This window comes from Ailuropoda melanoleuca, chromosome 9 (genome assembly GCF_002007445.2).
Source record: "Ailuropoda melanoleuca isolate Jingjing chromosome 9, ASM200744v2, whole genome shotgun sequence".
In the NCBI taxonomy this organism is placed as follows: Eukaryota; Metazoa; Chordata; class Mammalia; order Carnivora; family Ursidae; genus Ailuropoda; species Ailuropoda melanoleuca.
Window position 1 is genome coordinate 90,626,029 of NC_048226.1, and position 26,984 is coordinate 90,653,012.

Here is a 26,984-nt window from a genome sequence, read left to right on the forward strand (position 1 = left end):
ATCTGTCAATCCTTGGTCTTTTCAAAGAACCAGCGTTTGCTTGTCTTTATCTTTTCTACCGTATTGTTTTCCTACATCATGAATTTCACGTATTGTATGCGTGAGTTCACGTGTCCTCCCTCACAATTTATTTTATGATTCTTTTTCTAGATTCTTCATTGGAATCATTCATTTATTTCCAATAATAAAATAATTATAGCAGTTTAGGTTTTACGTGTCTCTCTAATGATAGGTTCACATCCAATAGGTTTTGATAACAAGGAACCGTCTTTTCATAATTCCTAGATAAGATTTAATTTCTATTTTTATTTCTTCTTTGCTCCCATGCTTACATTGGAAGAGGATTTTATACTTTCCTAGTGGTTAAACTTTAAAAAAAAATTTGATTTGCTTCGTTATTCTCTTTGCTGTGCATATGAACTTTTGGTCCTTGATTCCTAGGCTTACTAAATTGTGGTCAAAGAATGGCAACTTTGAAAATCTCTATTTGGGGGAATTTTTAGGGTATTTTTTAATTGTGACCAATGACAGGTTAGGTTTTTACAATTGATACTTCAATGTAAGAGAATAATTAATATCCTCTATTTGTAGGACCCTTTCATATATTAAATCAAACCATTTGAATCATTATAATTATCTCTATATTTCTGGAATTTTTGTGAAATTTTTCTGTCACATTCTGAAACAAGTGGCTTAGCTGCTTATATTTCTAGGATGTTTTTTCTGTTTGAGGCAAAAAGGTTTATGACATCTTGGATTTCTCATCTCACTATATAGTTCACAGTAAGGCTCTGCTTTAATGCTTTGGACTTTGAATTCAACTTTACCTGATTGACCTTGTCTTGGAGCCTCATTTTACTCATCCATAAAATGGGACTAATGATGCCTACGTTGAAGCATTGTTGTAAAAATATACAATGAGAGAAACACTGTGAAGGGCCCAGGAAAGTGGCCAGCATACAGTACACATTAACCCATTTTAGTTCTCTTCCTTCCCACCCTGTAGGTTGTCTGTCTCACAGTCGGAAGAAGAAAATCTTGGAAATGGAAAAAGGTCACTTGATTTCCATTTAGGAGCCCTTTAGAGACCAAGTCATTGGGATTCTTCTTTGCTAGTAACCCCTGGGCTATGGGTTTGAAAGAAGAGTATAATATTCTAGACAGAAGTATGGAAAACTGGTGTTCTGAGCCAGATCGGAAGGTTTTCTGTGAAATAATATAGTCATTGTTCTCCACAGTCTTGTTCCAATAGGTCAAGGATGCACTGGTGTATCTGGGGTAGCAATGGATCTTGGGATTTCCCCTTTACCACAAAAGAGATGACGTAGATGTGAAATTCCAGGCCTCTTGCCAATCTTTTGCAATCCATGCTTCCTTTCTTCTCTCCACTGATTTCTTCAGATTTTACCTCCACAGCCCACCTGGCTTAGAGCACCGATGCTTTCCCAAGGCCCCCTCCTTAAGCTTCCCAGCAGCTCTGACTGTACCCAGGGAGATGGACTCACTGTTCTGGAAAATGAACTAAAACCACACACAATGCTTATCAATATCTAAGAAATTCTTTTGAGTCGCTTACCCAACACATGAACCTCGACGCTTTAAGTGATATGCCCTTGCTCATTAAGTATATGCTGAGCTGCAGCCCTTCTCTCCTTTCCTTCTCCTCTAAATGTTTGACAGAATGTTTTCTTTTCCCTGCAACTTTAAATACCTCTACAAAGTGACGTCTTTTAAGAAAGAAGACGTCGCTTAGTGCAATAGGCACAACATTTGTTAAATAGTTCGGTAAGCACCTGTGTATAACACCACCCTGCATTTTCACATAAAGCCTGAGAGAAGATGATCACGAGCACTTTTCTGAAGATGAAACAGACGCTCAAAAAATTCACCCACCGGAGGTCTCACCTGGTGGATCTAGTAGTCTAACCCCTTCCTGTTAGGCTCAAAACCATATTTTTTCCATTGGCCCGTGCCACCATCCCATGAAGCTCCCTCAGGCATTAGGGGGACACAAAGTGAATGCGGTGTGTTTTGCCTGAGTTTCCTCTAGTTAGAATTGATCAAGGAGCCACTTCTCCAGCAATATTAGAGTGGGGGGAATCCTTTCTGTCCTCTAACTCCTTCAGGAAAGCCACTGACGGTCTTGGGAAATTTAATGAAGGGAAGGCTCACTAGAATGGAGTTGGGAGGTTTGGCAGGGGGGAGCTTTCACGCCCTACCACTCGTGGTCAATTGCGAACCCAGCAGGAAGGGATGGACCTGGCACGTGGAAACTACCGTGCTATCCCAGCAGGAGGAAAATGCCTTACGTCCTCAACTGGCAACAGCCCAGCCAATGAGGGACAGTCACAACTCAGCCAATGAGAACCACTATGCTTCCAACTCCCAGTTTACTCCAATGGACTTTCTGTTCATAACAGCTCCCAATTCCTTCCTTTTCTCTATGAAAAAGCATTCCTCTCCTTTGTAGGGGATCCAACTATGGTTCTGCCATAGCTTTCTTCTTCTGGACTGCAATTCTCTGCTATTCCCAAATAAACGCATCTTTCGCTAATAAAACAACTGGCAGTTTTATTTATTTTTTTAAAAGACTTTATTTATTAATTTCACAAAGAGAGAAAGAACACGAGCAGGAGGAGCGGGAGAGGGAGAAGCAGGCCCCCCGCTGAGCAGGGGAGGCTGATGTGGGACTCGATCCCAGGTCCCCAGGATCATGACCTGAGCGAAGGCAGATACTTCACCGCTGAGCCACCCAGGCACCCTGGCAGTTTTTTTAAGGTTAATAGTCCCAAATTGTCATCTGGCCCAGAAGGACATTTTGTGCTGTTTTGTTTGCTGTAAGGATTGACAGTCCTCAGAGGTAGGGTGCTATGTTTCAGATCCCTATTTTGTAGCAAACTGGTAGGAAGATATGTGGTAAGCAGTCTCCAAAGATAGCACTATCTAATCCTTCCCTCCCTATATGCACATGTCACCCATCAAAATGTGGAATCCATTAAGCCTGCGTGGCATATAGTAAAAATAGTGCTATATCAGTTCCAGGACAAATCTTTAAGAAGACTGGCAGCTTCTGCTTTCATTCTTGGAGCCAGCAACCATATAAAAAATTAGATTATGTTAAGACTACCATGTTTTGAGAAAACCCAAACTATCTACACAGAGAGGCTGCATGGAAGAGAGCAAGGCCCTGCACATGTGAATGAAGACTTCTCAGATCTTCCGGGCCAGCCTGGACACCAGCTGAATACAGCCAAATGTGTGACGACCCAGCTGCTAGTATGTGGAGCAGAAGAACCGGCCAGCTGAGCCCAGGCAATCTGCAGAATCCTGAGAAGTATGAAATCACTTTTGTTTAATTTATTCAGTCTGGGGAGGTTTTATTACACAGTAACAGATAATCAAATGGATGTTTACATCAAGAGCGGACAAAGGGAAAACTTTCAGTCTCCCTTAGTAATTCACCAAGAGCCAGGACGTTGCAACTGTGCATGAGAATCCCCTGGAAACCTTTCTTTACGAGAGATGCTCAGGCCTAGTGCAGATCCTCAGGACATAAACCTCAGGCTTGTACAGCTCCGTGGTTTTCCATTCCCCAAATATGCCTGATGAGCAGTCACTGTAATGAGCCACAAATTCAAAGACTCGTTTACTTTCGGAAGCTCTTCTTCTGAAATGCAAATTCCTTCTGGGAGTGATAGATCAATGAGATGGTCACAGGATTATATTCCCAATCAGACTGTTTTCCTAAGCCCTGGCTAGGATTGGCAAGTGTTGAGTGTAGTGGGACTAAAGATGGAGCATGAACCCAGCTCAGCCAGGAGCTGTGGATTGAGGCCTCCAAAACTATCATTTGAATAGTCTAGGGCCTGCTTGAGTTGGGGGCGGGGGTGCCCAGAAAGCAGAAGGAGGGTACAGAGAAGGCAGTGGAGAATTGACAATGCTGAGTACCCCTACTCTGAGGGAATGTCCCTAAAAATCACCTCGGGTGCTGCCTTTGGAGGTCGTTATTCAGGAGCCTGAGAAATGATTACAGACATTACTGCAAGGGACAGATATTAACACCTGTGCTCACGCCTGACCTCCCAAGAGGCCAGAATGTGGACTTGCCCTGTTCCCTTTACCCTAGGTATATAAATAAGATGTGTCTAAAAGGTCAGTCCCTCAAGAGTCAGGGTTCGGGACCGAAAGCGGAGTTGAAAGGAGGCCAGTGAGGCGAGTGGGTAAATAGTAGGGGGAGCCCCTGTGTCTTTCCCCTTTCTTTCTGTTACTTCATGTTTCCCCAAACCACCTCAGATTCTCCCCCACAAAGCATCCCAGGCTGGTGGCTTCTCCCTGAAGAGTTGTGAGTCAGCTTCTCTGAACACTTTTCATTTTCACTCTTCTTTCGTCCCACTGATTCTGTACCAAGACACACCTGGGGGTTTCATGCCCCTGAAAGAAAGGAAGTGAAAGGGCATGCATTTCCTACAAAGCTCAGCCTTCCTTTCTTGGTGTGAAGAGAAAATCAGTCTACAATTCCTGAAACTTCTTTACTTCCTGTGTTGCTGAGTCAGTAAGAAGAGAAGCCACATGGGCTCAGCCACCTACTACATACTAATTGCGTTACGTACATTGTCACACTGAATCCTCATGTCCTATAAGTCTTCCTTCTTGGGATAGAGTTTATGATCCTATTTTACAGGTTAAGACACTGAGACAAAGAGTTTTTTTTTTTTTTTAAAGATTTTATTTATTTATTCGACAGAGATAGAGACAGCCAGCGAGAGAGGGAACACAAGCAGGGGGAGTGGGAGAGGAAGAAGCAGGCTCATAGCAGAGGAGCCTGATGTGGGACTCGATCCCATAACGCCGGGATCACGCCCTGAGCCGAAGGCAGACGCTTAACCGCTGTGCCACCCAGGCGCCCCTGAGACAAAGAGTTTTGAGATCACACAGGAAGTAATGGAGATAGGATTAGAGCCCTGGTTAGGCTGACCTAAATCCTGTTATTCTAGCCTACAAAGTACCCCTACCAAAAATATATTATATATATATATATATATTTTTAAAATCCATTATTTCAGGGTGTGAAGTGAAGATTTTTCAACAGGTCGTTTTTGGCATCATACAACGCAGCCTAATGACCTACTCTTCCAAGTGTGGTTCACGGTCTAGCAGCAACAGCCTCACCTGGGACTAAGTATTATTCAAGAGCGGTCCACTGACTGGCCTCATGACATCACCTGGGAGCTATCAGAAATGCAGCATCTCGGCCCGCGCCCCACCCCCACCCCCCACCTACTGAATTAGTATCTGCATTTTAACATGATCCCCAGGTAACTTAATATGCACATTAAAGTTTGAGAAGCACTGACCTGAATTAAAGTGTCCCAATTATTTGAACTTGGTATGTCACCACACCTCAATTCTAGACACAATGCTACTCAAATACTTGAATTCCTAGAGCCATCGCATCTCACAACAGGAAGACTTTGCAACCCACAGAGGCAAAATAGCCAATCTCAGGCATCCCAGTAAATTAGTGACAGAGTCAAACCTAACATAACTCCTTACCATAAAATAACTCCTTGCCCAATTCCTGTCATTTAGCCTGCCGTCACGTATGAAGCTCATGTCTGTGTCCATCACCTTGCTAAGTGCTCAGAATTCAGAGACAGTAAGAACAATCGGTGTCCTCAAAGAACTCATGGTCCATTGGGTGAGACAGACAGATGGACACCTGGATGGTTACAAAACCATATGGCAACGCGGTGATATAGAGAAGTACAAGAGCCACCACGGAGAGACCCTTAGGGGCCGCCCAGGACATTGAGGGGCATGCCTGGAGGAAGTGCCGCCTTCCCAAATGCACGGACTACACTAATTCCAGAGTAATTAACTTGGCCATTCCAGCCCTTCACCATTCCACCTGGACTAGGGCCTTTCTGCCACTCAAATCTCCATGTTTTCCTTCAAAATCTTCCTTTCTGCCCTCCCTGCTCCACAAATTCCCCTTTCTCTCTACATCCACAACTCTTACTTACCAGCAGTTCCCAGACCTGACTGCATATTCAAGTGGCACAAGTAGGTGTTTTAAAAAATGGCCCAGAACAGCCCCCCAGTATATGAAGATGATGCTAGGGCATTCACGTGTTTCGTGGCATCCCACATAATTCCAGTATATAGCAAGGGTCACGGCGAGAGCCCGTTTCACACCACTCACTTGACACTTAAACCTCACACTTTGTGTTACAGAGAGAGGCAGCGTTTACAAAATGCCTCCACACCCATCATCTCTTTTGGTCCCCATGTCAAATGTACCCCCTGTAAAATGACAAGTGAAACACTGTTATCCCATTTCACAGATAGGAAAACTGAGTCATAGGTCAAGTAGCATGCCCAAGTTGCACAGATCTTGGACCTACACCTTTTGACTTGTCCTGTGCTGTTGAAAATAGATATACACAGGGGCACCTGGGTGGCTCAGTCGGTGAAGCATCTGCCTTCAGCTCAGGTCATGATCTCAGGGTCGTGGGATCAAGCCCTGAGTCAGGCTCCCAGCTCAGTGTGGAGTCTGCTTCTCCCTCTTCTTCTGCCCCTCCCCCCTGCTCATGTGTGCTCTTTCTGTCAAGTAAATAGATAAAATCTTTTTAAAAAATAGATATACACACATAGTTAAGATGAAGGAAAGGCCGTGCCCTTTCTTTCAATGCCCCCCCCCACCCCAGGGCTATCGCATGTAAGTTCCTCAGGACAGAGCTAACGGGTCTATTCCAGCTACTCATCAGACACATGCATCATCACTTCAAGAGTTCACAGGTCTCACTGAGAAAGAGGAACTAGGAGTCGGTGTAAATCAGAAGCCCTATGACCAGACACACTTGAGCGAACTCTGTGAGAAAAGGGAAGGATGCAAATAGCCTGAGGTTTGGAACTTTCCTCAAAATCAATCAGGAGTCACGTTCTGATTAGAAGGGCAGATAACAGGATCATGAGGACTGAAATGTTCTAGGGTTTCATTTCTTTCCGCCCAGCCGCCACCTGCCATTCTAGCTTCCCAGCGCTCTTGTGAATGGGCCCCTTCTTACCTGGCCTTGCTTAAAAAGCAAACACGGAAACATTGGTTAAGCTCCCCTCTCTCTATTTCTGAAGCGGCCAGGAAGTAGGATGGACTAAAAGAGGCCTCAGCAAACATGAACTTGGGAAGGAAGGGGTTTTGAGTGGGGAATGGGCAAAAAAACATTGTCTTCTTTCCTTTCCTTTTTTTTCTGTATTTTTTTTGTTGTTTTTTTATTTTTTTAATTTTTTTGTTGTTTTTTAAATGGCTTCACCTGGCTTCCTCTTCTTTCAAAAAGACTCATCTTCTTGGAAATGTTTCTGTGCATATTTCAGTCCCCCTGTCGCTCTCAGAAAAGAGCAAGGCAGAAGGAATGGCAAGGGGGGGCTGCAGGGGAGGAACGAGACCCCGAGAGGAGCGCACAGGAGGACTGACGTCACGCAACCCGCGGGTCACCGTTTCTGGGCCAGCCAGAAGGTTATTCCTGCGGGGAGCATGTTTTAGATCAGCAGAAAACAAATGCCGCTTCCAAAAGAAGCCTCTCGGACTCGGCTTTCCTGGGCCCCGGGAGCCTCGCCGCCCTTTCTCAGGGCAGCGCCGCGGCAGCCCAGCCCGGCTGCGGCCCGAACCCGCTCACGTCCGAACGCGCTGCTCTTCATTTTCAGAAAGAAGCGAACCCTCGTAGGCCTTTGGAAGCTGATGATATTTGGAACCAAACTTCTAAATATAGGGCCGTTCTCTGAAACCCTGTGACCAACCCCCATCTCGTAACCTAATTTTGGCGACTAGAGAATGGCTCGCTTCCAGGGCGGTGCCTAGGGCTGTAGGCTGGGGCTCCCCAAAGATCCTGGGTTCTTGTTGTTGGGGGGGGGGGACACATGACTTTCTCTTGATTACACAAACCAATGCTTTAACTTTTGCCTGGAAAAACTCTCCCTTTGTTGTGTATCATTTTCCTCGAACAATAGGACCAAGTCCTATTTTCAGAGAAGACTTAATCTGCACATCCGTCCTCTGTGTCACTAACTGGTGGAGAGGTTGGTTTCTATCTCAGAAAACTGACCCTCCCCAGCCTGGGTTTTTTTTTGTTTTTTGTTTTTAAAGTTAAGAAGTGAGCTCCCCTCCATTCATTCCCCAGAAATTGATTTCCTTTTTTTTTTTTTTAAGATTTTATTTATTTATTTGACAGAGAGAGAGAGCACAAGCAGGGGGAGCAGCAGGCAGAGGGAGAAGCTGACTCCCACTGAGCAGGGAGCCCGATGTGGGGCTCGATCCCAGGACCCTGGGATCATGGCCTGAGCCAAAGGCAGACACTTCACTGACTGAGCCACCCAGGCACCCCCCAGAAATTGATTTCCTAGTGTGACTATATCGGAAAAGTAACTTGGTCAAAGGGTCAGATGTCTTTCTTGCTCGTATAAAGCTGTCAGCCTCGGGGGTAAGAAGATGTTAGTAAATACACACAGAGTAAGTCACCTCAAGTGCCTTGGAAAGGTGGACTCTGATGACCTACATCTTGTTCACAGCCCAGGCTGGAGCGTCAAGAAGGGCTTTTCTGAGGAAATGATATTATACATGAGACATCACGGGTAAGGATGGGCTAGTGAAGAGAAGCTGGGAGGACAGTGTTCTAGGCAGCGGGAATGGCCAGCGCGAATGCCCTGCAAGGAGGCCAGCCCCTGCCCCCATGCCCTGCCTGGCTACCGGAGGAGGCGGTGTTAATGCAAAGTGTACCAGGCACGGCATGAGATGGGAACACAGAGCCGGGACCAGAAGCCCAAGGCTGCTTGGAGCGGCCACACCTGGGCCTGAAGGGGGAGAAGCACCAAGGTCAAGAGAGATGGCAGGGGAAGGAGGTGAGCTAAGCTAAGCTGACCCGTGCCGGAGCGTGGTAGGGAGGGCAGAGACAAGGGGCCACTGCTGGGAGATGTGGACCCTGTGGGGCACACTGCGGGGTTAACAGGGAGAGGGACAAGGACGGATTGGCATCTCCTGCTGGCATTCAGGAGGCAAATCTGGAAACAGAGACTCCTGTTAAGAGGCTATGCAAGAAACACAACCTCAGACTTCTCTGGGTTTAAAACCACAGCTTTAAAAAAGGAACTCGAATTTCTTTCTCTCTGAGCTTTCTTGAGCCCACGTTTTACCTGCATTATTATGGACTAAGTTCTTTTTTGCTTTTCCTTTCCGTGGGTCCCCTGTGCCCTCTGACAGTGGCCGGGCCCAGGGGTGGTGATGCCCTCTATTCCCTGTGGGTTGTGGCTAAATTGCCAGGTAGTGGTGAGCAGAAGAATCCACGGTTTGAGGACAGTGCAGCGTGCGAAGGCTTGCCCAGAAAGAACAGCAAATGCGGAGATTCCCCTCGTGCCCGGGCAGCTGAACACTTTTGGAGAAAATCCAAGGAGTCCAGGTGTGTAGCCCTCACAAATTCCAGTCATAAAACCAACAGTAAGTCATCTTCCCTCAAAACATTCCTCCCCATCCTCAGGTCTCTCCTGTTGACAAGGTCACCAGGAATTGTCCTGGATCTCTGAAGGGACCTTTCTGAGGATAAGATAAAATCAAACCATTTCCCCACTCAATATTGTGTAATAGACCTTCATCACCAGAAAGCCACAATTCCCCCTCCCCAGCTAAGCCTTTCAGGATCTGGCCCCTGCCTCCTTCCCCATTCTCATCTTCGAAAGAAAGAAAGAAAGAAAGAAAGAAAGAAAGAAAGAAAGAAAGAAAGAAAGAAAGAAAGAAAAAAGAAAGAAAAAAGAAAGAAAAGAAGGAAATCTTACTTTCCCGTCTTTATCTCTTGGAGCAGTTCTGCTTTTACCATGCCATATGATTTGTTTCCCCGAACATGGCAAACTCTCTCACCCCTAAGCAGTCACGCATGCTCTTTCCCACGCCCATCCTACCCCCTTCCCCCCACAGAGGTCTCTCTTTGCCTGGAGAAGTCCTGCTCATCCTTAGGTCAGATGTCACCTTCCTCAAATTCCTCTAGTCACCCTCAGGGGCTCTCTTCTAGGACTAGGGCATAGCTCATTAAACAATGTCTTGTGATAATGGAATCAGGAGAAGATCCGGGTGTTATGGGACATGAAGCCTTAAACATGAAGTTTTAGGGGGAATCAATTTAAGGAAAAGCACAGAAAATTCATATTACAAATTTGGACGCAGCTTATTTGGGTTAAAATATCTTTCTATTGCAAATTTTACAAGAACATATGGACCACGTGAACCTCTTACGAGGACTGTGGAAGGGGTCTGTGCATGTGAGGGGCCCTGAATCCGAAGTTTCATGGACTGCCCTGTCAGTCTTCCTCCGACTGTAATTGTGGGCTATACTGCCTGTCTTCCCAGGAGATTGCGAGCTCCTTAGGGTCAGGGACCATGTCTTCTCTCTCTAAGTTAATTATTTTTAAGAGGCCAGCTTTATTCCAAGTCACATTTTATAACCTCATATGTCTTTTCTCTGGATTCTGCATCAGCTGAGAATTATACGTGGTTTGGACTGAAGTTAATTTTTTTTCTAGAAGTAAAACCTACCTAGGAGATACATGACAGTTGTTCAGAGGTTAACATCTGTGGGGCAGAGTTGAGAGTGGCCATGCGAAGGCAAAGGGGTGGGGGGCACGTGAAAACTATCACTACTCCTAAGAAGAGGGTGTGTTAGGAACTTAGCTCTCATGATTAAGATTCAAAAATATCAGCCATTTACTATTAGCTTGTGGCCCAACAGCTGTTCATGGAGGGTGTCACTCTCTGGGTTATGATAACCAGTTTTCTATAAAAGCAGTTGGGAGACTTTTTCTGTAAAGAGCAAGATGGTGAACATTTTCTGCTTTGCAGGCCATGTGGTCTCCATCAGAACTCTTAATGTATGCAAAAACAGCCATGGACAATATGTGAATAGGCATGACTGTTTTAATAAAACTTTATTCATGAAAGCAAGGGACAGTTGGCTGAATTTGGCCCGTGGGCTGTAGTTTGCTGACTCCTGCTCCACACCACAGACTGGAGATGCAGGAAAAAGCATGGGATGCATATTAACCCTGGTGTTATTCTGTTTTGGAGAGGAATCCTTCATGTGAAACCAACTTGCTGACCTCTCCTTCTATGCTAGTTGATTTCCTGCAGTTCAGAAACACAGTGAGTAAGTCCATCAACAACTATTTCTTAAGAGTCTGCTAAGCGCCAGACCCTGTGCTAGCCCTAGAGAATCAGTGAGAACAGGATCAATGGGGCATCTTTCTGTCCAGTCTGTGAGCACATTTGTGTTCATTGTTCATCATGTGCCAGGCTCTGTGTGAGGGCCTCAGAATTCATTACTGAACAAGATTGATGGTTTATCCAACCCTCCATCAGCTCATTCATGCACCTGTCTACTCAACAAGCAGCTAATGAATTTCTACTAGTACAAGACAAGTTGGCAGAACTCTGCATAATTTATCAGCCAGATAAATTTTACCAAGCCATGGCTCCTGCCTCCAAGTTGCTTACCATCTAGGGAGGAGATAAGCCATGTGCACTAATATCCAGGGTCTGAGGTACAGAGAGAAATGTGCTACAAGAAAAGTACAGATGGAGGGCTGTGGGTGCTCAGAGCTGAGCAGGATTCCTTCCAGCTGGAAGAGATCAGGAAGGCTGACAAGATGACATCTAGTTTCCTGTTAACCCTTTAAAGTGACACATGGGCCTGTGCAAAGATTACAAGCAGATTCTGAGAAGACAATACTCTTTTGTACATGTTACCAGCCCTCAGGTCCCACTGGGACAAGCCTTGCACACACTCTGTGGATTCAAAGTTCCAGGGACTGGCTCTTCTCCCCTCCCATCCAAACTACCCTACCTCTCAGTCTGCCTACTTGTGAGGAATTTCCATATTTGTGGGCCTTGAGTTGTGCACCAGTGGGAGTTGTTATTACGCAAATGAATGATAATAATTCTTGCAACTCTGTGGTGGTGTTGTGTCTATTTTGCAGATGGGGAAGTTGAGGCCAAGGGGATTAATTAGCTTTTGGAGCAACACAGAGGAGGGAGAAGCAAGCCCAGAACCTATGTCTTTTGAGTGTCAGATGGCTCTCTCTTTGGACAAACTGTTTAGTTGCTAGTTTCCAGATAAATAAGCTGGAGCATCTTGGATCCTTCTGTGATCTTCTTCCATTCAGACTAGCTCCCTGCTTGACATTTCTTTCTCCACTATATTTCTTGGAGACATGGCTCTGCTTCACCCCCTCAGCCATCACTCCAGGCTGAGCTCCACCAACATCATTCACTAGGTTGGCCAACATTTATCCCCTGCCCCCAGGGAGTTCACAGTCTATTATTTGGGCTTTTAAATTGGCCTTCCCACCTCCTTCCCGCTCCTTTTCAATCTATCAACCAGACAGCATTAATAAGCCCCTCCTTAGCTGAACTTAAGACACATTCACTGATTATCTCCCTCTGCCAGTCTCAGTTCTGGGTCCTAAGGAAGGAAAATTACAAATTTACAGATCTCATAGTTTACAAAGTGTTTTAGTTAAGTCACAAACGCTTGAGGACAAACAGCAAATCTCAGCTGAACTGGCAGCGGAGAATCTGGACAAAAGAAACATTCCAGAAGCAGGAAGAGAGAAAAGGTGGATTTTCTGAAAGAGAGTATTGACTCGTCAATGAAGAAGGTTTGTGCGGCATTAATCACCCCTAGACCTTGCAGCATCTGCCAGCCAACAGCAGGAGAGGAAAGGGAGAAAAAGTATTCCATTCCCAATTCCAGAGTGAGGATAGAGAGAGGATAGCTTCAGAAGAACTCAAGACCTAAATGAATAGGGGCTGCCCTTTCTGAGCCCAGGACTTTAACACCCTTAATCATCCTCTGTATTCAGAGACTGCTACACAAAGATGGTTGGTTACGATAATTAAACTGCTTTTCCAAGTAGGAGCAATTCCAAGAAGGCAGGTTAACCTTTGGGAGAATTTCTAGTAGGAATCATTCTGTGATTGATTGGAAATATCTGTAAATATGCATGTCCTGAGAGGTGAATGAGAAATGTGTGTTGTGATTTTCTCCCTAACGAGTCCATTTGTCCTAAGAGAACAGTTCGGCAGACAGTGGCATTGAGGAAAGACAAGTGGCTGGTGACATGGGAAACTCCACTGGGAATGGACCTCATGGTGCTGGGATTGAGGGGTTTGGGGAGAACAGAGAGCGTAAATGGAAGGCACCGCAGAAGAAGAGAGTAAGCACAATGCATGATTTTAGGCACGGAGCTGATTTTTGGTAGAAAGCAAGTTGAGAAAAATAGAAATCAATTGTTACCAAGTTTGAACTTTATCTTCCTAAAAACAGTGCTTCTGTGGGCAGAGTTCGTATGCAGGAGTAATGAATCATAGTGACGCCCGTTGTGTCACCCCTTGGGAAAATATCTCTGCCTACACTGAGGTTTCCACAGATTCTCTTTTGACATTCAGAGAGAAAAGAAGAGGAGAGGGAAATACCCTTCCCCTCCATTATGCTCTGGAGGCCACAGTCGATGACAGACACACTCATGCAAATACTCTGCTTGCTTTCGTGCTCTGTTTCTTCACCAACTGTGCAACTAAGCAAAATGGAACAAGAAATAGTGTCCTGGGAGAAATAAAATTGCTGGATTAGATACAGGCCACCTTTACAAAAGAAAAAAAAAAGTGGCACTATGGCAGTGCTGAAAAGAGGTGAGGAAGTTATTGTCGAATTTTGTGTGAGACTGAGAGCTGGTTAAGGGGAGGATGCCTGAGTATGAATATCTTTGGTAATCGATAGTTCCAGAATTAAAGGGAATAATCTAGTGCAGCACAGAGGTCGGCAAAATGCAACTGTGGGCCAGCCAGCAACCTGGTTTGGTTTGGTTTGGTTTGGTTTGATGGACCTTGAACTCAGAATGGTTTTTGTATTTTTAAACGGCTACATTTTAAGTGGTTATTTAAGAACCTACCTAATAGCCTTAATTTCGGCTATTGGGCCACAGAATCTAAAATATTTACTATCTGGCCCTTTCAGTGTTTGCTGACCCCTGGTATATTGGGTAAGAATATATAAGCTTCGGGTTCAAAGAGATCTGGATTTGAATTCTGCCCAGACATGTCATTTCATTTATTTGACACATACTTACCAAATATTTATTCTTTTTCTCTCTTGCCTCCCAAGATGCCATCCACTCCTGATTTTCCTTCTCTATTGCTCACTGTTTCATCACTTTGCCAGTTACTCCTAATCTTCCTGACCTCTTAAAACTGGGTCCAGGGCTCAGACCTTGAACCCCTTCCCTTTCTCATCTGTCCTCACCACGCATTTAGAGTCATTCTTTCCCATTGCATTAACCTATGTCCTGATGACTTCCAAGTTTATATTTCTACCCCCCCCAAACTCCACAGTCATAAATGCAAGTGTCTTCTTTATATCTCTCCTTGACATTTAATGAATATCTCAGACTTAACCACGTGCAAAACTGAACTCCTTATCTTCATCCCCAAACCTGTTCTTCCTACAATCTTCCTCCTATTAGGAAATGATAACTCCATTCTCCTAGTCATGCCAGATGAGGCAGATCACGTAACCTTTCTGGATTTCAGTTTCTTCATTTATAAAGTGAGCATTGCACCCATTCTGAACGTCAGTGTGAAGATCAAATGGGCTAATATGATGTAAGTGCTTCTCAGAGTACCAGCCACGGTTTGCACTCCGTAAGGGTGATTCAAGTATAGCCTTGCAATTCTTTCATCCTAATGTCTCTTAGATCCATCTTTTCTTTCTTACTCTTTTAGACCCCAATTATCTTATCCCAAGACCATGACAAAAGTTTCTGAACTGGTAGCCTTGACTTAGTAGTAAAGTAGTCATCATAGATAATACGATTCTCTCCATTTAAAGATAAAAGATGAAAATCATCCAAGTATGACCTAGGTCCCACAGCTTAGCAAGCACCAAAGTGAGGATTTAAACCTAAGCCAAACGAAAAGCCAGTGTTCTTTATTCTCTAGTATTTACCAGGCTCATCCTCTGGAATGCAGCCTTTATCCTGCTTACTACCAGGTGAAGAGCAGAACCTAAGAGGTGTAACGTGATAACCAAGGTGGTTATGGAAAGCATGGAAAACAAGAGAAGGCTTTCCTAAACTGGGCTGGTATGTCAGAACCCTCCCGGTTTTTATGCAGATTCCTGAGCTTTGCCTTAGAGCAACTCTGTCAAAATTTCCATGGATAGGGCTCAGAAATGCGTATTTTATTAAGAGATTGTATTTATTTATTTATGTATTTATTTATTTGAGAAAGAGAGAGAGAAAGAGCATGGGGGAGGGGCAGAGGGAGAGGGACAAGCAGACTCCCGGCTGAGCAGGGAGCCCAAAGCGGGGCTCAACCCCAGGACCCTGAGATCATGACCTGAGCTGAAGTCAGAAGCTNGGGGCAGAGTTGAGAGTGGCCATGCGAAGGCAAAGGGGTGGGGGGCACGTGAAAACTATCACTACTCCTAAGAAGAGGGTGTGTTAGGAACTTAGCTCTCATGATTAAGATTCAAAAATATCAGCCATTTACTATTAGCTTGTGGCCCAACAGCTGTTCATGGAGGGTGTCACTCTCTGGGTTATGATAACCAGTTTTCTATAAAAGCAGTTGGGAGACTTTTTCTGTAAAGAGCAAGATGGTGAACATTTTCTGCTTTGCAGGCCATGTGGTCTCCATCAGAACTCTTAATGTATGCAAAAACAGCCATGGACAATATGTGAATAGGCATGACTGTTTTAATAAAACTTTATTCATGAAAGCAAGGGACGGTTGGCTGGATTTGGCCCGTGGGCTGTAGTTTGCTGACTCCTGCTCCACACCACAGACTGGAGATGCAGGAAAATGCATGGGATGCATATTAACCCTGGTGTTATTCTATTTTGGAGAGGAATCCTTCACGTGAAACCAACTTGCTGACCTCTCCTTCTATGCTAGTTGATTTCCTGCAGTTCAGAAACACAGTGAGTAAGTCCATCAACAACTATTTCTTAAGAGTCTGCTAAGCGCCAGACCCTGTGCTAGCCCTAGAGAATCAGTGAGAACAGGATCAATGGGGCATCTTTCTGTCCAGTCTGTGAGCACATTTGTGTTCATTGTTCATCATGTGCCAGGCTCTGTGTGAGGGCCTCAGAATTCATTACTGAACAAGATTGATGGTTTATCCAACCCTCCATCAGCTCATTCATGCACCTGTCTACTCAACAAGCAGCTAATGAATTTCTACTAGTACAAGACAAGTTGGCAGAACTCTGCGTAATTTATCAGCCAGATAAATTTTACCAAGCCATGGCTCCTGCCTCCAAGTTGCTTACCATCTAGGGAGGAGATAAGCCATGTGCACTAATATCCAGGGTCTGAGGTACAGAGAGAAATGTGCTACAAGAAAAGTACAGATGGAGGGCTGTGGGTGCTCAGAGCTGAGCAGGATTCCTTCCAGCTGGAAGAGATCAGGAAGGCTGACAAGATGACATCTAGTTTCCTGTTAACCCTTTAAAGTGACACATGGGCCTGTGCAAAGATTACAAGCAGATTCTGAGAAGACAATACTCTTTTGTACATGTTACCAGCCCTCAGGTCCCACTGGGACAAGCCTTGCACACACTCTGTGGATTCAAAGTTCCAGGGACTGGCTCTTCTCCCCTCCCATCCAAACTACCCTACCTCTCAGTCTGCCTACTTGTGAGGAATTTCCATATTTGTGGGCCTTGAGTTGTGCACCAGTGGGAGTTGTTATTACGCAAATGAATGATAATAATTCTTGCAACTCTGTGGTGGTGTTGTGTCTATTTTGCAGATGGGGAAGTTGAGGCCAAGGGGATTAATTAGCTTTTGGAGCAACACAGAGGAGGGAGAAGCAAGCCCAGAACCTATGTCTTTTGAGTGTCAGATGGCTCTCTCTTTGGACAAACTGTTTAGTTGCTAGTTTCCAGATAAATAAGCTGGAGCATCTTGGATCCTTCTGTGATCTTCTTCCATTCAGACTAGCTCCCTGCTTGACATTTCTTTCTCCACTATATTTCTTGGAGACATGGCTCTGCTTCACCCCCTCAGCCATCACTCCAGGCTGAGCTCCACCAACATCATTCACTAGGTTGGCCAACATTTATCCCCTGCCCCCAGGGAGTTCACAGTCTATTATTTGGGCTTTTAAATTGGCCTTCCCACCTCCTTCCCGCTCCTTTTCAATCTATCAACCAGACAGCATTAATAAGCCCCTCCTTAGCTGAACTTAAGACACATTCACTGATTATCTCCCTCTGCCAGTCTCAGTTCTGGGTCCTAAGGAAGGAAAATTACAAATTTACAGATCTCATAGTTTACAAAGTGTTTTAGTTAAGTCACAAACGCTTGAGGACAAACAGCAAATCTCAGCTGAACTGGCAGCGGAGAATCTGGACAAAAGAAACATTCCAGAAGCAGGAAGAGAGAAAAGGTGGATTTTCTGAAAGAGAGTATTGACTCGTCAATGAAGAAGGTTTGTGCGGCATTAATCACCCCTAGACCTTGCAGCATCTGCCACCCAACAGCAGGAGAGGAAAGGGAGAAAAAGTATTCCATTCCCAATTCCAGAGTGAGGATAGAGAGAGGATAGCTTCAGAAGAACTCAAGACCTAAATGAATAGGGGCTGCCCTTTCTGAGCCCAGGACTTTAACACCCTTAATCATCCTCTGTATTCAGAGACTGCTACACAAAGATGGTTGGTTACGATAATTAAACTGCTTTTCCAAGTAGGAGCAATTCCAAGAAGGCAGGTTAACCTTTGGGAGAATTTCTAGTAGGAATCATTCTGTGATTGATTGGAAATATCTGTAAATATGCATGTCCTGAGAGGTGAATGAGAAATGTGTGTTGTGATTTTCTCCCTAACGAGTCCATTTGTCCTAAGAGAACAGTTCGGCAGACAGTGGCATTGAGGAAAGACAAGTGGCTGGTGACATGGGAAACTCCACTGGGAATGGACCTCATGGTGCTGGGATTGAGGGGTTTGGGGAGAACAGAGAGCGTAAATGGAAGGCACCGCAGAAGAAGAGAGTAAGCACAATGCATGATTTTAGGCACGGAGCTGATTTTTGGTAGAAAGCAAGTTGAGAAAAATAGAAATCAATTGTTACCAAGTTTGAACTTTATCTTCCTAAAAACAGTGCTTCTGTGGGCAGAGTTCGTATGCAGGAGTAATGAATCATAGTGACGCCCGTTGTGTCACCCCTTGGGAAAATATCTCTGCCTACACTGAGGTTTCCACAGATTCTCTTTTGACATTCAGAGAGAAAAGAAGAGGAGAGGGAAATACCCTTCCCCTCCATTATGCTCTGGAGGCCACAGTCGATGACAGACACACTCATGCAAATACTCTGCTTGCTTTCGTGCTCTGTTTCTTCACCAACTGTGCAACTAAGCAAAATGGAACAAGAAATAGTGTCCTGGGAGAAATAAAATTGCTGGATTAGATACAGGCCACCTTTACAAAAGAAAAAAAAAAGTGGCACTATGGCAGTGCTGAAAAGAGGTGAGGAAGTTATTGTCGAATTTTGTGTGAGACTGAGAGCTGGTTAAGGGGAGGATGCCTGAGTATGAATATCTTTGGTAATCGATAGTTTTAGAATTAAAGGGAATAATCTAGTGCAGCACAGAGGTCGGCAAAATGCAACTGTGGGCCAGCCAGCAACCTGGTTTGGTTTGGTTTGGTTTGGTTTGATGGACCTTGAACTCAGAATGGTTTTTGTATTTTTAAACGGCTACATTTTAAGTGGTTATTTAAGAACCTACCTAATAGCCTTAATTTCGCCTATTGGGCCACAGAATCTAAAATATTTACTATCTGGCCCTTTCAGTGTTTGCTGACCCCTGGTATATTGGGTAAGAATATATAAGCTTTGGGTTCAAAGAGATCTGGATTTGAATTCTGCCCAGACATGTCATTTCATTTATTTGACACATACTTACCAAATATTTATTCTTTTTCTCTCTTGCCTCCCAAGATGCCATCCACTCCTGATTTTCCTTCTCTATTGCTCACTGTTTCATCACTTTGCCGGTTACTCCTAATCTTCCTGACCTCTTAAAACTGGGCCCAGGGCTCAGACCTTGAACCCCTTCCCTTTCTCATCTGTCCTCACCACGCATTTAGAGTCATTCTTTCCCATTGCATTAACCTATGTCCTGATGACTTCCAAGTTTATATTTCTACCCCCCCCAAACTCCACAGTCATAAATGCAAGTGTCTTCTTTATATCTCTCCTTGACATTTAATGAATATCTCAGACTTAACCACGTGCAAAACTGAACTCCTTATCTTCATCCCCAAACCTGTTCTTCCTACAATCTTCCTCCTATTAGGAAATGATAACTCCATTCTCCTAGTCATGCCAGATGAGGCAGATCACGTAACCTTTCTGGATTTCAGTTTCTTCATTTATAAAGTGAGCATTGCACCCATTCTGAACGTCAGTGTGAAGATCAAATGGGCTAATATGATGTAAGTGCTTCTCAGAGTACCAGCCACGGTTTGCACTCCGTAAGGGTGATTCAAGTATAGCCTTGCAATTCTTTCATCCTAATGTCTCTTAGATCCATCTTTTCTTTCTTACTCTTTTAGACCCCAATTATCTTATCCCAAGACCATGACAAAAGTTTCTGAACTGGTAGCCTTGACTTAGTAGTAAAGTAGTCATCGTAGATAATACGATTCTCTCCATTTAAAGATAAAGAACATGAAAATCATCCAAGTATGACCTAGGTCCCACAGCTTAGCAAGCACCAAAGTGAGGATTTAAACCTAAGCCAAACGAAAAGCCAGTGTTCTTTATTCTCTAGTATTTACCAGGCTCATCCTCTGGAATGCAGCCTTTATCCTGCTTACTACCAGGTGAAGAGCAGAACCTAAGAGGTGTAACGTGATAACCAAGGTGGTTATGGAAAGCATGGAAAACAAGAGAAGGCTTTCCTAAACTGGGCTGGTATGTCAGAACCCTCCCGGTTTTTATGCAGATTCCTGAGCTTTGCCTTAGAGCAACTCTGTCAAAATTTCCATGGATAGGGCTCAGAAATGCGTATTTTATTAAGAGATTGTATTTATTTATTTATGTATTTATTTATTTGAGAAAGAGAGAGAGAAAGAGCATGGGGGAGGGGCAGAGGGAGAGGGACAAGCAGACTCCCGGCTGAGCAGGGAGCCCAAAGCGGGGCTCAACCCCAGGACCCTGNATATTTTATTAAGAGATTGTATTTATTTATTTATTTATTTATTTGAGAAAGAGAGAGAGAAAGAGCATGGGGGAGGCGCAGAGGGAGAGGGACAAGCAGACTCCCGGCTGAGCAGGGAGCCCAAAGCGGGGCTCAACCCCAGGACCCTGAGATCATGACCTGAGCTGAAGTCAGAAGCTAAACAGACTGAGCCACCCGGGCGCCCCTGGAGTGCGTATTTTTTAAAAAGCTCCAAATGCAGTTTCGAACAGTAAGATTTGAGTGCCCTTGCTCTAGAACTCTGGCAGATTTCACAATATTTAAAGCCAATAAATATGATCTCGTAAACTAAAACTCCAAAGGGGCAGCCAAAACTCAGACACTCCAATATATAAATGGGCAAAGGGCATGAAAAGAGAATTCATAAAATTCACAGGAAGCAAAGTGGCTAATAGAAATATTTTAAGTTGTCAGACCTTATCATATTCGAATGAGCGCCAACTTTGAAGAATGAATGGCGCGCCATTTTTTGTACCTATCAAACTAGCTACTTTTTTTTTATGCAAGTGAGGATATGATGAGATGAGCACTTTCCTAAGCTAATGGGAAAATAAATATTGGCACTACCACTTTAAAAAGCAATTCAGTAGCATGTATCAAATTGTTGGAAGTCATCTTTAATTCAGAAATTCTTCTCATATGAATGTACATCCAATGAAATAATCCAAAAAGAATGTAAGAGGTATTTTACATGTAATATATATTTATAACAATATCATTTGCAAAAACAAGATAAATGAAAGTAAGCCCAAATGTTCAACAATAGGAAAAGTGAATTATTCAGCATTATTATATTATCACGCAGTTATCGAATCTTTCAGAATATAGAATATATTATTTCATTTTTCTCAAATATAAAAATATATATGCCAAAAAAAGTTGAATGTCCTTAAACAGTGTTAACAACAGAGTCTGTGAGTAAGACATAATATTATTCTCTCCATCTCATTATGTTAAAGCAAAATGTACACTAATTCCACGACTCAGATTGTTCGCTCTTCTTAGAAGGCCCTACCCAGATTTCTACACTAGGAAAATGTTTTTATTTTAAGAACTAACGTAGCCCCTTTGTCTCTTCCTCAGGTTGTGCCCCATTTACCCATTTTATTTACTGGCATAGATTACTTTTACCCTAGCACTTACTTGCTATTCAAAAAATATTTTTTTGGTGGTGTGTTTATGGCTCCTAGTAGACTTTAAGATTTGGGAGTCCCAGATGCCCGAAAATGCTTATTGAGATACTCCATGGATGACAGAGAGAAGCCCAAAGTAAAATTCGCATTGAGTGTCTGCGATTCCATCAAAAAGAATATTCCCAAAGACTTTTGGTTTCTACTTAGGACACGTACAGTGGGAGAGCGTGGCATTGCCATGGGTCCTGCAAACACAATGCCAGACAATCTGCAAATTCACACAGTTTTTTGAACCAATTAGAGTACTAAGGTCATAGGACATCAACTAACACTAAATCTAAAGAAAGATACATGCCTTCAAGAAGGTCCAAGACTGAGCACTTACTTACCCAGGGCAGATGCTAACAGGAGCCATAAAAGCTATTAAGAAGAATTCAACTAAAATTTTTAACACATTGCGAAAAGCCACACCAGGGTAACATGAGATTATAGAACCCCTGGCGCCATGGGAATTTCCACCCACTCACTGGTTCTTCTCAACAGACAACAGACCTCAGTGGGTACTCAGAAGAATGACTGGAGGCAAGGTGTGAAACCTAAGGGACTCCCCCTCATGACATAGGTCTCAGAGAGTAGGCCAGCAGCCACTGTGGGAAAGGCATGAGCCCGACCTGGATCCTTCTACACTCTCCTACACAGCAAAAGCATTAAGCTTATAGGTAAGGAGCCACAAATAATACTGGCCCTGGACAGTAGTGAAAACCCACTGCAGCTGGGGAAAGGAAGCAGGAAAAAAGTATTAAAGTCTTAAAGGATGCCTTGATGATCACACCCAGATTTTGTAAGTAGGAGAGTAGCCTCCCAGCTTTTAAAGCTAGAAAAGCATTATTCAAATTAAGCCATGTGAGAAGCATAAAATATACAACAGATAAAAGGAGAGCAAGTATGGACAAAAACCCTATTGATGTATCCTCAGACTTTACAGGGAGCCTAGGTACCACTAGGAGACGTCTAGGGCTCCACTACACATGCTTTTGAATTACCAGATAACGGGGTTTGATTAGGATGTGACCACTAACCAATACCTTTTTTTTTTCATTTAAATTCAATTTAATTAACATATACTGTATTATTCATTTCAGAGGTAGAATTTAGTGATTCATCAGTTGCATAAAACACCCAGTGCTTATCACCTCATGTGCCCTCCTTAATGCCCATCACCCAATTACCCCATCCCCCACCCACTTCCCCTCCAGCATCCCTCGGTTTGTTTCCTAGAGTTAAGAGTCTCTCATGGTTTGTCTCCTTCTCTGATTTCTTCCCATTCAGTTTTCCCTCCCTTCCCCTATGACACTCTGCTCTATTTCTTTTTTTTTTTAATTTTATTTTATTATATTATGTTAATCACCATACAGTACATCCCCAGATTCCGATGTAAAGTTTGATGCTTCATTAGTTGCGTATAACACCCAGTGCACCATGCAATACGTGCCCTCCTTACTACCCATCACCAGTCTATCCCATTCCCCCACCCCCTCCCCTCTGAAGCTCTATTTCTTATATTCCATATATTAGTGAAACCATATGATAATTTCCTTTTTCCAATTGACTTATTTCACTCAGCATAATACCCTCCATTTCCAACCACATCGATGTAAATGGTAAGAGTTCATCTTTTTTGATGGCTGAATAATATTCCATTGTAGCCCAGATATCCATTGACAGATGAATGGATAACGAAGACTGTAAGCTTTTTAAATTTTACAGAGGGATTTGGACACAGACAGACTAACTCCAGGGCCACCCCACCCCCGACTTATAGAATAAGAACTACAGAAGTATTAAGAGTGAGGGCCATGGCAGCTGAATTACTGAACTCTACATCTGAAACTAATGATGTACTATATGTTGGCTAATTGAAATTAAATTTAAAAAAAGGAAAAGAAGAAAAAAGCTTATAATCCTGGGCAAATTCTATAACTTTTCTTTTTTTTACTTTTAAGCAATCTCTACACCCAACATGGTGTTCAAATTCACAACCCTGAGATCAAGAGTTGCATGCTCTACTGACCGAGCCAGTCAGGCGCCCCAGGGCAAATTCCATAACTTTTCAAAATCTCTGTATCTTGATCTGGAAAGTGGGGATGCTATGGCGTCTACCACAAAAGATTTTTTCAGTGACGAAGAAATGAGTGAATACATATGAAGCATTTAAAACAGTATCTGACACAGGTTAAACACGTAATAAATGTTAGCCATTATTTTTCCTAGACATCAGCAGCTTTTGAGAGGGGGCAAAGAGCAAGGGTTTGGACCTAGGTTGACTTGATGGTATTTCATGTTGAGCGCTGCCAATTCGTAGGTCTGTAATCATAGGCAACTTAGGGCAAGATTTTTACTTTGTTGTCTTAATTATGTGTCCCACTTTCATTGATTGAACTACATCATGTACTAGGCATTCTTCCTGCTTCCTTTTGTATAAAATCGGTATGGAGGATTAAAGATAACAAAGCTAAAGGATGCAAATAAATCACTTAGTAGTGAATTAAAGGATGCCAAAGAAATTAATATTGCCTAATTTCTCTCTGGATCCAAGGTCTGAAAGTGTACTTTCAAAATATTTTCTGTATTTCTATATCCCTTAGTTTTATAACAACCTGGGACATAATTAGCACCAATAACTACTTACTATAAAAATGTAGTGGTCATACAAATTGTGATAATAGCCCAAAGGGGAATTGTGATGTTTTCTGTGGGGCCCAATAAATTGTAGGCACATCTATTCATACCAAATCAGAAATAGGGCTCTTTGATGCATATTGTAGTTCTTTACATATCAAACCCTAGCACAATATCTGCATTTTTCCATCTATTGCATTTATTACCATCCATTCATTTGGATGTGTACCTGCTAACAGGAAAGTCGAAGTAGGTTTAAAAAAAAAAAAAGGTAAGGGAGAAAAATTATAAATTGAAAGAAATTCTAATTTTTTTATTCTGTTTTCTGTGAACTGGAGAAAGATCATACTGATTAAGTATAGCCAAGGACCACTCAAAGCAACTTTTCAAATAAGGTGTTCTACAAGGATGGAATTTGAGAATCACCGTTGGATGGACCTAAATCAAGCAATTTCTAGGATTCGGTTGGCAACAATGAGTGTGTCTCATTTGTGAAATCACACAGTTGAAGCCAAAAAAAAAAAAGATTATGTTTTCTGTAGCCACCTCCCACCACCACCCTTTTAAACCATTTCTTATCCTTTAGGCCTCTCCTTGTTCTCCAGGCAATCTATTTGGTCAGTCCGCACCACCTGATCATTTCTGATTATCTAAGCCCTCAATAGACTTGAAATGCAAACCTCCATCTCTAATGATATTCTTACAATATTACCTGGGATTAGTTGGGATATCTCATTGTATCTCTTATCCTAATTGGTTTGTGTGTGCAAATTGTTGAGGTTTTAGGAGAGATATTTTAATAGGCCAGTAATCTTTGAGAGGCATTCTAAGAGACCAAGCATTCCCCAGAAGTGCCATGTGCTCCCTCTCCTATGTGGGAAGTTTAAAACATGCTATTCTTTCTACATGTCATGTCCCATCTTACCTCAACTGGCTGGTGAACTTCTCCCATCCCTTACAACTTGGCTGAAGTATCAGTTCTCTGTGGTTTTTTCCTTCTGCACATCTGTTGGTGCCCTCTCTAGCTGCTTTGTCTGGGATCTCTGTGGTACACAGAGGAACAAGCCTCTAAAGATTGTCAAATCCTAAACCGAAGAACCTATGTATACATTAACTTACATGATACAAGGCCGTTTCAGGGGTGATTAAATGATGGATCTTGAGATGGGGAGGGTATCCTGGATTACCCAGGTGGGCTGAATGCAATCCCATGAGTTTTGAAGGGAAGGGAGAAAGGGAAGAGAGTGTCAGTGATGATGGGGTCAGTTAGGATGACACAGTGAAGATGGAGGAAGGGATCATACTAGGGACCAATGACTGTAGGCAGCTTCTAGAAGCTAGAAAAGCCAAGGAAACACATCCTACCCTAGAGCCTCCAGAAGGAACAGAGATCTGCCAACACCTTGATTTTAGCTCTGTGAGACTCATTACAGATTTCTGGTCTCCAGAACTATACATAATAAATTTGTGCTGTCTTAAGCCAAGGTTGTCATAATTTGTTACAGCACCATTAGAAAACTAACACAACTTCCAAGAAACTGATTGTCTTAGGGAAAGAAGACTTCGGTGTGAGGATTTTTCCTCTTGCTCTACTGTCAATTTGCCTATAACTACTAAAGGAAGGGCTTAGTAAATTAACGATGATTAACAAATGAATAAATGCATGGATGATTCACTGAACATTTCCTGCAAGCATTTAATTAAGGATAAGATGGTACACTAGACAGAGCTACAGACTTGGGTCAGAAACCAGAATTAGCTTTAGCTCCTCCACCTGGGTGAAGATAAATCACTTCACCTCTCTGAATCTCAGCTTCTTTACCTGAGAAAAGAAACCCAAGATATTTTTTTGCTCCACAAGCTAACTCTCAGCCACAAGATTGTGTGACCATATGCCAGGAAATTTTTGGAAGACGTGCCTGAACTGGGTCGGGGGTTGGACTGATGACCTTACAGGTCTCATCCAGCTCAGAGATTCTATGACACAGACACAGCAGGACACATCTTGTGTAGAAAGTAACTCTAAGACAACTGATTTTTCAGGGCCTCCTGCGGGGAGGGGACGTCCTCTGAGAGCAAACAAAGGCACCAGTAGCTTTGGGTCAAACCCTGCTTCTGATTCAGGCCAAAGGCAACTTGAATGCCACAAAGAACATCAAAGGGCAGAATCTGGCCCTGGAACAAGAAGACGGATGGAGGGGAAGTCATGATCTGCAGTAAAACAAATAAATAACCTTTAAAATCACATCTGCAGACGGTCTAACGTTTTTAAATGCTTTCCAATAAGCTTCCCTGGTAGCTTGCCACAAAGCCTGTCCAAGAGGATTTACAACAGATGGAGGCAGGGAATTGCAACCCAGCCCTGACGCTGCTACTAACCATTTAGGTGACCTTGGGCACATCATTTCACCCCAGCGGCCCATACGTTTCTCATTTCAAAGTGAGGGGTCAGAATTAGATGACTTCTGACCTCCCGCATAGCTTCCACATCTTACCACCTCAGCCCAAGCACTGATCGTGGATTCTCAAAAGCACCGTGGTTAGTTTTATGTTAAAAAGCAGACATTTACAGGATTCTGCAAAGGAACCCAAATTTCAATTTAAATCCTCGCCTTGGGAGAAGGAAGGGTAGGGAAGGAAGAAAGAGGAAAACACGGAAGGTTACAGAAGCTGGTATTTTTTCTCCTTAAATCATTTCCTCATTGTTTCCCCGTGTTGACACAACTGCTCGAAGTCATCCATAACCAACGTCCTTGTCAATGACCCCACTCTAGCTAAGGATGTACAGGTCAGGCTTAGAGCTGTTGCCATCTTTCTGTGCTTAGGAAGAGCTGTAGGCTTGGGCCTCCCAGGCATCAAACCCAAATCCCAAGATAAT

At 43.4% G+C, this 26,984-nt stretch overlaps 1 long non-coding RNA gene across 2 annotated transcripts in view; it reads left to right on the forward strand.

Annotated features, from left to right (window-relative positions):
• The window catches only part of LOC117803816, a 50,616-nt gene extending 45,269 nt beyond the window's left edge, over positions 1–5,347 (forward strand). Inside the window, exons 2-3 of one of the 2 annotated variants that reach the window (XR_004627914.1) lie at positions 3,037–3,334; positions 5,064–5,347. This is a non-coding gene — a long non-coding RNA (uncharacterized LOC117803816). The remainder of the gene's footprint in view (positions 1–3,036; positions 3,335–5,063) is intronic. The other variant, XR_004627912.1, reaches the window with a different exon arrangement.
• The last annotated feature ends 21,637 nt before the right edge of the window (positions 5,348–26,984 follow it).